General features: G+C 46.7%; 1 protein-coding gene across 2 annotated transcripts in view; it reads right to left on the reverse strand.

The window, feature by feature from the left end:
* The window catches only part of Slc7a1 (solute carrier family 7 member 1), a 77,541-nt gene extending 68,952 nt beyond the window's left edge, over window positions 1-8,589 (reverse strand). For both annotated transcript variants that reach the window (XM_004631056.3, XM_023715086.1), the window contains exon 1: window positions 8,367-8,589. The gene's annotated coding sequence lies outside the window, so the exon portion shown is untranslated. The remainder of the gene's footprint in view (window positions 1-8,366) is intronic.
* Window positions 8,590-11,400: the final 2,811 nt, after the last annotated feature.

The raw sequence follows: 11,400 nt of genomic DNA on the forward strand, positions 1-11,400 counted from the left end.
AACGGTAGGAAATAACTAAAACACAAGAGGCCAAGGCCAAGGCCATGGCTCTCAGCGCATCCTTAACTTCTGCCAAGTCCAGGAAATGAGGGGTACAGAACAGACAAGAGAGGACCTGCAACATTCCAAGTCTCAAACAAGTCGTGGATATTTAAGAATAATCTCCACCCTTCCCCACCCTGAGGATACGCATGCACAACAGTGCCACCAAGGTGGTTAAGTCTGCCCACTCAAGTGGGCAACAGCCCAAGGCTGAAAGCCTGAGGACATGGCTGCAGGGCTCTTGCCAGCCATGTGGGGGTACAGGGACCACTGGTCTGGGTGGCCAGGTCACATGAAGCTGAAATCTTCCAACCACCTTTCACAGAAAAGCTTTACCTGGTCTTGCACCAAAGCTTTGTACAAAAATCATGGGTTTTTTAAAAATTTTCCTTTCTTTTATTTTTTTTTCTTTCTTTATTGCCTTTTTGAGATAGGGTCTCGTTATGCAGTGCAGTCTGCCCTTGAGCTCGCTTTGTAACCCAGGCTAGTCTTGAATTTGCAATGATCCTCCTGCCTCAGCTGCCTGAGTGCTGGGATTACAGGCATAATCTCTCCTTTCTGTTACCTTACACAGTTATCAACTTTTTCTCAATGAGCATGTTCACTTTTAGAGACACTTTTTCTTACACACTTGTGAGGCAGACAATCAGATGCAAATTTTTTTGCATGACCCCACCCCCACCTCCTCAACTACCCAAGGACATTTGCATATCTGTAAACTACATCACACAGATACTTCAAAACTGAACATGGACTGTGGATTAGATAACAATGTTTGAAAGTTAGATTTCCTGATTTTTATGTCATACTGTTTACTGGGAGATGTAGCTCAGTGGTATAGTGCTTGTTGTGTGGTGCCCTGAGTTTAATTCCCAGAATTTCTAAAAGAAGTGGGGAGAAAGCGAAGTTATAATACTAAGGTTATATAACAGACCAACCCCAGTGTGCCCTGCTGGCCCCATCCCCAGGGCACATTGAGAAGGCGATTAAGACTGGGTGTGGTGGTACATGCCTGTAATCCCAGTGCTTAGGAGGCTGAAAACAGAAAAATCACTACAAGTCTGATCTGTGTAGTGAGACCCTGTTGGCCCTGTACTAAAATACATTTAAAAACATTATCTAACTGACCATGTTTGGCCTTAGGAAATGTGACCTTGACTGTGTGCAGCAGGCAGTTGGAGGGCATGACTCGTGCCTGCATTAATCCCATATTTTGCTCCATTAATCCCACATTGCAGAGGCTGAAGCAGGATTGCAAATATAGGCCTATTCTGGTCAACTCAGCTAGACTAACCCAGCAAGACCTTGTCTCAAAATAAAAATGGCTTGGTATCTAGCTCAGTGCAAAGAACCTGGCATAAAAGAGTGTAGTATGTTCAGAAAAATATGCACACCTGTGCATGTATGTATGCATGTATGTGGGGTGGGGAGAAAGAACAAAAGAGGAACAATGGAATCTGGTGCACTAGAGAAAACACTTTAATGTGGAAGTATAGTCCAAAAAAAAGTGACAGGAAAAAAACAGAAAGATGAGGGGCGGGCACTAGACTAACAGCTCCACCCCAGAGCATGTCTGATGGTATCAAGGGCCTGCATCCTAAGGCTCCAGACTTTCTGGATATAGCCTCATCCCGAAGGAGACAGGAGCCACCCCTGCCACAAGGAAGTGCTAGGAGTCCTAAGAAAGCATTCTTGGAGTCCTAAGGACCCTTGCTGCAGGAGCCTGGTCCAGATAGCTCCTGAGCTAGGACTCTATGTGTTTCAAGAAAGTGTCCTCTAAGAAAAGGGAAACTCCTCAGGGTCACTACACACTAAAATCTAGCAAAGAAAAGATGGGGGTTGGCCACAAAAAGAACAGCACGTAAGTAGCCTCTAGTTCCAAGCTCATCCCTGGGGCGGGCTCTCCCTGCAGCAAGATGGAGCTGGGCTCCAGCCTACTGCATGGAGATAAGTCACACACACAGCATCCTTGTGGTCCAGGACAGGAAGCTCTACGTCCAGCCAGAAGCTGATGAGAGAAAAATGCCCAACTTACTGATCCAGGCAGAAAGTAGCCCAGCCTCCAACATACCTGCTGCTCCCAGTTCTGGCCCAGCCCAGCTCAGCCCACTTGCGGCAGGAGCCTGGCTCCAGCTGGACCAGGAAGAGCCACATGTAGAAATGTGGGGAGAAACTAGGCAGGGAGTGGGGTGGGGGGTGGGGGGAAGGGTGCTGACCAGCAAAGGGAGAAGGGGGCTTCAAGCACCATGGACTACTTAGAAACAGAGTAGTCCCCAGCCAATGCCAGGGCTGTGAGCTGCCATCTCTGTATGCATGTGGCAAGCCACACATGTGTTTAGCTCCCTTCCCTCTCACTGCTGTCTGCACCCCAAGGATGTGCCTGCCACCCCTAACCCACACAGAGATTAGTTATGACCACTTACTTCACAGAAGGCATGAAATAAAATAGAAACAGAGACAGCCCCACGTCTTGGATTTCAGCTTTTCTCAAACCCAAGGCCTTGAGGGTAATCAGAGCAAAACACTGGGAACCAAATGATGAGGACGGCCACCATAGCCAGCCCCACTGAGCACATGCACGCACACACCACACGCACACATGCAAGGTGCACAAGCAGCACAGAGTGCTCAAGGCCAAGGCTGTAAACGCTGAAACCCAAGGAAACCTGCACGCCAACACCCAGAATGGCACCTGATCCCAAAAAGCAATGGTTTCAAGAGACATACAGGCAATCAGAGACAATGCCCCAAAGGCTGTTATTCCTCCCCAGAGTATAGGCCCAGAGGAAAAGGGAAACTTGCCAGCAGATGTCTCCAAGGACCAGAAGCCACCCAGCACCTAATCTAGACACAATCCCAAGGACCAGGGACTACATTTCAACACCATGTCAAAATGACAGCAAAGTTAAGTGGTTATAAAACTATTTTTCTCCCACACCTAAATCAAAGAACTGAGCTTACTCTCCCGCACAATTAACATTTGCATTAAAGGTGTGGTGTGTGCTAGATGCTCTGTTAAATGTGTATCACAGATTATCTAATTTAAAACTTCTAGATCCTGAAAAGTATGCACTAAGACCAGTTATAAAGCTAGGTGTGTTGGGGGACCCCTATGGTGCTAGCTAGCTGGGAGGCTGGTGCTAGCTAGCTGGGAGACTGGGGCTAGAGGACCACTTGAGCCCAGGAGTTAGAGACCAGCATGGGCAACATAACAAGGTCCTATCACAAAGGAAATAAAAGTTACATAAAAGCCAGTTGTTATACAAGTAATATGGAAAAGAATTCACCTGTGGCTTCGGGAAATAGCTAAGAAAGGGAATTCCTACAGTTTAACTGCCTACTTTGGGGATTCAGCCCTTTCTTTGGAAGGTCACACCATTTCCTCTGACCCCCGCCCCCAGGAAGGATGCAGCAGGGATTAACAAGCTCAGGTTGGCCATGCCCAGCAGAGGCGACTTGAATCCACTGATGGTCTCAAAATGCAAAATTCTGCCACCAAGCACACAGGTTGGGTGTCTTGCTAGATTTAAGGTCAAGAATCCAGGGAAATGCAAAAGAAAACTGAGATTCCATCTCAACCCAGTCAAAATAGCTATCATCAAGCATACAAAACTCAATAAATGTTGGCAAGGCCGCAGGGGGAGCTGGATCTCTTCTACACCACTGGTGGGGATGTCAATTAGTACAGCACCTTAGTATGCTGGTTCCTCCACAAGCTAAAAGGGGCAAAGTATAGAACCAGACTAGATGCCCATCAACAGAAGAATGAAAAACAATGTGTGTGTATATACAGTGTATATCTATTTTATTCAGCCATAAAAAGAACAAAACTTTGTTATTTGTAGAAAAATGGATGGATCTGGAAGTCATCATTTTTTAGCAAATAAACCAGACTCTCAAAAACAAATGCCTCATGCTCTCTCTAATATGTAGAATCTAAAAAGGAAAGGAAAAAAACAATAATAAAGCAGAAGGGAGACTGTTATTACTCAAGAGAAAGGGAATGGGGGGTGTGGGGGCCAGTAACTGGGGAATGAATGATCAGAATGCATTATACACATAGAAATTCCCCCAAAAAATGTGACACCAGAGGGAGAGTAGAGCAAGAGGTGATAATGGAGATGATTAAAGTATGGTATATGCACACACAAATCTGCCAAAATGAAACCCATTGATCTGTATAATAAATGTACCAATAAAACGTACCAATAACCAAAGTAATATTTCCTCTTAAAAAGGTGGCAAAAGATTATAGGTAATATTTCTAAGTCAAGCTATGATTTTATTTTACCACAATATGACTTTAAATGGATATTTTAACATTTTCTTGTATTTAAACAAATAAAATTTTCGAAAGAATCTTATCTGGCCAAACACCCAGAGCAAAGTACTGCAGTCAGAAAATGGCAAGGTGAAGAAACCCAACAGCTCATGTTCCCTGTGCTCCCAGAAATGGGAAGACAAAGAAGAGGAGCTATCTAGAAAAAAGGAAAAAGGAGACAGAAGAATACTGCAAGGAGAGGAATCTTCTTTCTCCTGGCCCTGCATAATCCAACCAACTCATAGCTTTATTTATTTTTTTTCTTTTTCAATTAATTTTATTGAGAAATAGTAATGAGACAGTTTCAAAACAGGTTAGTAGGACAGTTACAATAATACATTACAAATATGTAAATAGTTGCGTTTGTAGTAGTTATTCATAGTACAAGATGTAGACATGATATATTGTCTAAACACTATTATTACAAATCTTTCTTCTCATTGCACTAAGAGAAAGTAGCCGCATATTTATCCTAATGATTTTGTTTTGTCTTTAATAACTTTATTGAGAAACAAATAGCAATGAAACCGTTTCAAAACCAATTACTAGCACAACTTCGATAATTAATACATTGCATATTGTTGTCTTAGTGGTTATTCATTGTACAAGAGCTTTATTTATTTATCTATTTATTTATTATTTTGGTGGAACAGGAACTGAGGTTGAACTCAAGCCCTTGCACTTGCCAGGCAAGCGCTTATTCTACTGAGCTATCTCCCTGGCAGCTTTAAAGGTTTTATGGCACTTGATTATCTATCTGCATTACAGGCTAAAAACAAAAGTGATTTCAAGAAAAAAATGTGATCGCACACTGGGCACGGCTGTCCTCTCACACTAGGAGCTTCCAGTTCCCTAGCTTCACTACTGAGACTGAGACTGGAAGAGAAAGACTCTTCCAGTCCACAAGAGTCCACAAAATCTAATTCACTTTCCAGAGGTTGCACACAGAAGCATAGTCAGGAGCCCAGAAGTCAAAAGTGGCACCATTCCCAGCCCCAGGGCCACCTCCCACGAGTTCCTGCAGCAGTGGCATCTCAACATGCACTGAGGCCAGAGGAGAGGTGGTCTCTTCCCTCAGCCACAGCTCACACTCTGGTTGGCCATCACCAAATGTAGCATCTGCAGGTCCCCACCATTCATGACAATAGCCAGAGAAAAAGCCCAGCACAAGCTGCTGCACGTAGCAGAAAGGATAAATCCTGCAATGATCAGCATTTCCAACATCATTCCTTCAGCCCACGTGCTGGTGAGGACCAAATCCTGACCACTGAATTGGCAAAAGTGCGCCCCCAGTTCGCCGTGCTGCAATGAACCAATGAACTGGGAGACAAATGGACATAACTAGCAGCCCCCCAAACTGCTTCCCTTATTTGTGCTCATCCTCTGGTAGGTAGCAGGAGGCAAATGCATGAAACTTCCCTTGACAAATCAAGGGAAAAAAATGACTCACTCTGAACTGCACTGCACTGGTAGGTATTTTCAAGACTGCTTTGGATGGGAGCAGAGGGGGACAGAAAGAAAAGTCACTGAAGTTTATCGCAAGGTTGAAAACCTGCCCCAAAAGGTGCTTGTACTCTATTCTCTGATTGGAGGAGGCCTACAACCTTGGTCTGGGATCTGATGTCACTGGTCCTAAGTCCCAGGGAACCACAGGGCAATAGAATCCCAAGCTCAGAGGGCCCCCATCCCACAGGGGTCTGTCATAGCCTCACACCTGGTAAAGGCTCAAGAGGGTTCATGTAGTTCAGACCTTTATTCTCTGCCTAGCTTTCCCATTTTCCTAAATAAGGTGATTCCTCTGCATGTGGACTCTTATCTGACCTCTCATCCCTCATGGGCCATTCTTGTAAAGTTAACTTTTAAAAATGATTCAGACCATGGGTTGGGGAGTGTAGCTCAGTGGGAGAGCACATACTTAGCAGTCAAGAGGCCCTGAGCACAACCCCAGCAACCATACAAAATAATAATTCACCAAGGCCTGCAGGGGCCATGATACAGGAAATACCAGGGTCTCATCCTTGGATCCTGGTAGGTCTAAGGAGGATGGATCCTGGAGGTCTAAGGGCCAGGTGAAACCATCAGACTTCCCAGGAGATGCCTCTGGGCAGGATGACACAGAGGTCCTGGTATTCACATGATTACAGGAAACATTTCTCTCCATCACAAGGACTTTTCATGCTTCAGATTCCTCCACAGGATTAATAAACAATGCCTCCAAGCACATGGTCAGTGTCTCTTCATTGCACATCATTCTGAGCCCTTAAACAGTTACCTACTTTTACTGCACTTAGCAAAAGAATACTGGACTTGGTCATCAATGAAAACATGTTTAATTCCATGAAAGAATGCAATCTTCTAGAACAGATGTGTCTTGGAATTCAAGCTCCCGGAATCATGGTTTTTTTTTGTTTTTTTTTTTTTTTCCAACTAAGACCAATAATCATAGATGTAAGCAGCCATTGGCTCTAAAATACAAATCCAGCAAAGTATGTACATTTCTGATAATCTACTTAAGGAATCCTGTCTTGTTTATTTACTGAAAACTCCTTTAACACCCACTGAATATTACCTATATAATGATTAAGCATAATTTTAATATGCTAAACCTTTAAAAACTTTCAATTCACTGTTGACCTTTCCCCTAAGTTTCTATTCTGACTGTGTGACTTAAATAAGACCTTTTGTTTTCATGAGATAAGGGTGTGTTCATACAAAAATAATAATTTCCACCAAGACCAACTAAAATTATCAAGGGAATAAATGTATCATGGTTTCCTATTATGTGAACACACAAAAGGAAAGAACTGATAAGATAAATTCCAAATGAATTATAACTCACATTACACGGAATTCAGCCAGAACATAATGTACACAATCCTAGTGAAATTTTATTTAAAGAGCATATTTCTAGGGAAATACAGCTGGAATTGAAATCCCAACTCTTGTCTTCTCGCGTCTGGAAGAAAACCCAGCACGTGAGAGCGGGACTGTGGGTACTGGGAAGTGTAGTTTCTTTTCCCCAAGGCACATGTCTGGCTAATCTAACCAAACACAACCCCTGTGTGGTTCCCACTGCTCCGCGGAGGTGCTGACAGTGGACACGGCAGCAGTACTACCACGGGGCGGATGCCACTCCGTGTACGCGGAGCTCGCCCAAGTGACCCGCCTGTGCCCGGGAAGTTTTCTACTATGCGGAGGGAACACATGAGAATAGGTTGTCTTTACAAAGCCGGAAGAACTTCCTCCCATTCCAAACCAGTTGGAGGGCTTCAGAACGCAGACTTTTCGGCACAAATGGGGTCCCAAGGCAGCCTACCGCAGGAGGACCTTCCCACAGTAACCCTAGGGACTTAGAGGAGCGATGGGGCGCGCGGGACGGGTGGCGGGGGGGTTCCCAGGGACTACTAGGTAAAGGACGAGTAGGGGCAGGCACCGCGCCACAGGAGAGGGGTGCGCGGCGCTGTCCCCAGACCGCCCACCTGCGCAGGACCACCCTGCGAGCTGCCGAGCGGGACCCCACCGCGACGGATGACACGTCCCCAGACCTCGTGGCGGGGCGGGGTGCTGTGCACCGCGCCATGTAAGGCAAGGTCTTCCTCGCAGCTGGCGGGCCCCACCGCCTCTCAGGCCGCCCCCGTCCCCGCTGCCCGCTGCCTGCCCCCCGCCGCCGAGCGCTGCCCACCCGGACCCCGGACCCCGCACAGGCGCGCGGGGCTGGCATCCCCGCTCGCCAGGTCGCCCACGCGGACTCGGCCGGTGTTGCATCATGCACCACGCCGCGCCTTCAGGGAGGCAAAATGGACTCCGTGGAGGCGACAGCCGCATGGGCACCGGTCCGCGCGAACCTCCTGAGCCCGCCCTGTCATCGCCCTCCCTGGACGATGCCAGTGACTCCGCGCCCGACCTTTGGCGGGCCGCGCCGCCCTCCCGCGGCCCCAGGCGTCTGGAAGACCCCAGCCAAGGTGACCCGGGCGCGGCGAGCCGGCGGGGTCCGGGCACTCACCAAGGGGGCTGTGGGATGCCGGCGGCTCGGCGGGGGCCGCCGGACGCTCGGGGCGAAGCGCGGGGCGAGGGGGCGCGCTGGACTGCGGGGAGGGTCGGGCCGCCGCGTGCCGCCCGCTGGCTGCTGGCTGCCGTGGGTCCGCCGCGCACACCTGCCCGCACGCAGTGAATGGGAGCTGAGGGCTGGCGGGATCCGCGCGGGTTTCATCAGCCGCGGGCCCGACCCCGCCCCTCGCACGGCCCGGGGGCCAGCGCGCCCCGCCGCTCCTGCGCGTCACGGCCGACCGCCAATGGCAGCGCGGCGCGGCTGCCGGGACGGGCGCGCCCGGGTGGGCGGGGCGGGGCTCTTCGCGCCCCAACCTGGGGTTCCCCGCCGACCGTGGCACCGCCCAGCGCCCGCGCTGCGTGGGGCCGTTCCTTGGCCAATCCGAGCCCGCGGGCGACAGCATCTTCTGGTCCCCTGCAGCTCCTTCGGGCGCAGGCCAGAGCGAGTGAGCAGGCCGGGCGGCTGGACTGCAACCTGGTGGACCTCACGGAACGGACTACGGAGCTGAGAGACCAGTTTTCTTTCTCCAAAATAAAGGATTCAGAGTACGCTTCGGGTTGGATTGTTCTTATTTTGTTTTAAGTTTTTGCAGATCTTTGCTTGTCATTGGAATGTTTTATCACTGTTTCCTTCCCCTTGCTAATATCTGACCTTTGTGCGTTGTCAAGAAGGGCTCCAAAGCCTCCATCCCCGGGTCACCTGGCTGAGGTGCTGGCACTCTTGGCTGGTGGCACTCTTGACTGGACCTCACAGTGTTCACTCATGTGTTCCCTCTTCCTCTCTCCTTGCTCCGAAAACCCAGCAAGGACCGCAGCCTATAAAGATCCTATAATTACTGACAACAGATAGGGAAGCAGGTCAGAGATTAACACTGCCAACCTCCAAGTGGGAGAACAGAACACGGAGGATGGTATACACAGTCTTGATGGCCTCTCGTCAGTAATGGGGGCTCACTGTTAGCTGCTGATCTTACTACGCTCCCTTGGAATTAGAGTACCAATCTACAAAGTACGTTACTACATAATTCCAGGGAAAAAGGTGTTCTGTTTTTGTTTTTGTTTTTGTTTGAGAGAAAGGTTCTCTCTTAAGTTGCATGGACTAGCTCCAAACTCCTGGACGCAAGTAATTTCTCCTGCTTCATCCTTAGGGGCAGCTGGGACTATGAATACCCACTGCTTACTACCATGGGGCCTCAGGAACAGTTGCAATGAAACCATAAAGATGGTTTAATATTTGTAAAGCACTGTGAACAATGTTTGAGCTCAGGTTTTGTTTGGAAACAAATGACATTCAATGTCAATTGTACAGTAGTGAAATAATACCCCAACATCACAAATGAAGCTCTCTGAAGTATAGCACAACCTTCTTTACTGAATAACACTTCTGTTAAACGATGACACTTCTCACAGAGGAAAGCTTGGTCATCTAAGGTCTGTGTGCTCTGCCTTTGGCATCAGATGAGAATTGGAGCTGTATGACTTCATTTATTGTGTGATCTACTACAAACTTTCACTGCCGTTTGGAGCTTATAAACCTTATGTAGATAAAAATTATATATAGCTATTGTTTTGGACTAAGTTCCTATAATAGGTCCCAACAGACCAGGCTAAAAATTGAAATGAAATCACTCCCACTAGAATTCCATATCTAAGGTGGACATCAATGGTTTAATTGATTTCCAAAAATATATATAATAATAATAACAATAATAATAATTAAAAGAGACAGCCGACATTCCCAAACAGGCCAGTATCAAATGGTGTGATGATGAGATTCTCTCTGCCTTAATCTTTAGCAAAAGATAACCTTAAGTAACCTACTATTAACTACTCAATTATTTTTCTATTGTTCTATCTCCCTATCCCTGACATAAAAGAAAAGTAGCTTTGACATAGCCAGTCCACTTTTTATTTCTTGTTTCTACTTCCTTCAACCCATTTCTGTCTATAAATCTAAGTTCCTCTCCTTGGCTTATTGGAACACATTATATTTTTAAGAATGAAATGTTGCCCTATTCTAGGACTGCAAAAAAGCCAATTAAGATCTTCAAACGAAGGGCTGGAAAATGAGCTGCATAGTGAGATCCTGTACCAAAGACATTTTTTTTAAAATCTTCAAACTAAATAGCTATGACCTGTTATTTAACAATTCTGATCAAAATACCACACCTTAGTGTTGAAAATATGATTATAAGATTTTTATTACTGAATTTGGACATTAAAATAGAACCTGGTAAACTGATATCTACCTGGGCAACCAACAGAGGGTTAATTTTGCCCAAGAGATTCTTAGCACTGTGCTCTGGTCAACAACCTCCCTCCATAGTTTTGGCCTTCAAAACGACATTGAGAATCCCTCAGTGACAAGGCCAATGAGAAAGTGACTTCTCAGGAAAATGGGATCAGTTCAAACTAGGAAAAAAATTATGTTCCAGGTCATCCACATATAAAGAGTAAAATGGACTGCATGTTTTAACAAAAGCTACTTTGAGATCAGGGATCATGTGATAGGCCCAATGGAACCACGAGTGATATGCTATCTTGATTATAAGCAAGAAGCAGTTGAGCCAAGATTCCAAAGATCACCGAGGAAAGGAGATGCTAGTGTCAGTCCCTGGAGAACAGCACCTCAGGTTAAAGTGGTCTGTTCAGGTCCCAGTGTAGCACCACTGGCAGCATGAGGCACAGAAGAACACAAACTGACTCAAATGGGTGTGGTTTTGGATTCTGACTCCACTTTCTGCTAGCTATTAGCCTGGGGAGAGAGTGTCCGTGCTCTTGCAGCTCCAATGTCTTTATCTTCAAAATAAGCATTTTGCTATCTGACCGATAGATGCACATGTCTCATTAAATATGAAGAGATATAGGAACTGCCTGTAGTGGTACACACTTGTAATCCCAGCACTCAGGAGGCTGATGCAGGTGGATTGTTGTGAGTTGGAGGCCAGCATGGACTACAAAGTGAGTTCAAGTCCAAATTGAACAATAGA

Source organism: Octodon degus, unplaced genomic scaffold (assembly GCF_000260255.1).
Source record: "Octodon degus isolate 3935 unplaced genomic scaffold, OctDeg1.0 scaffold00038, whole genome shotgun sequence".
NCBI classification, from domain to species: domain Eukaryota; kingdom Metazoa; phylum Chordata; class Mammalia; order Rodentia; family Octodontidae; genus Octodon; species Octodon degus.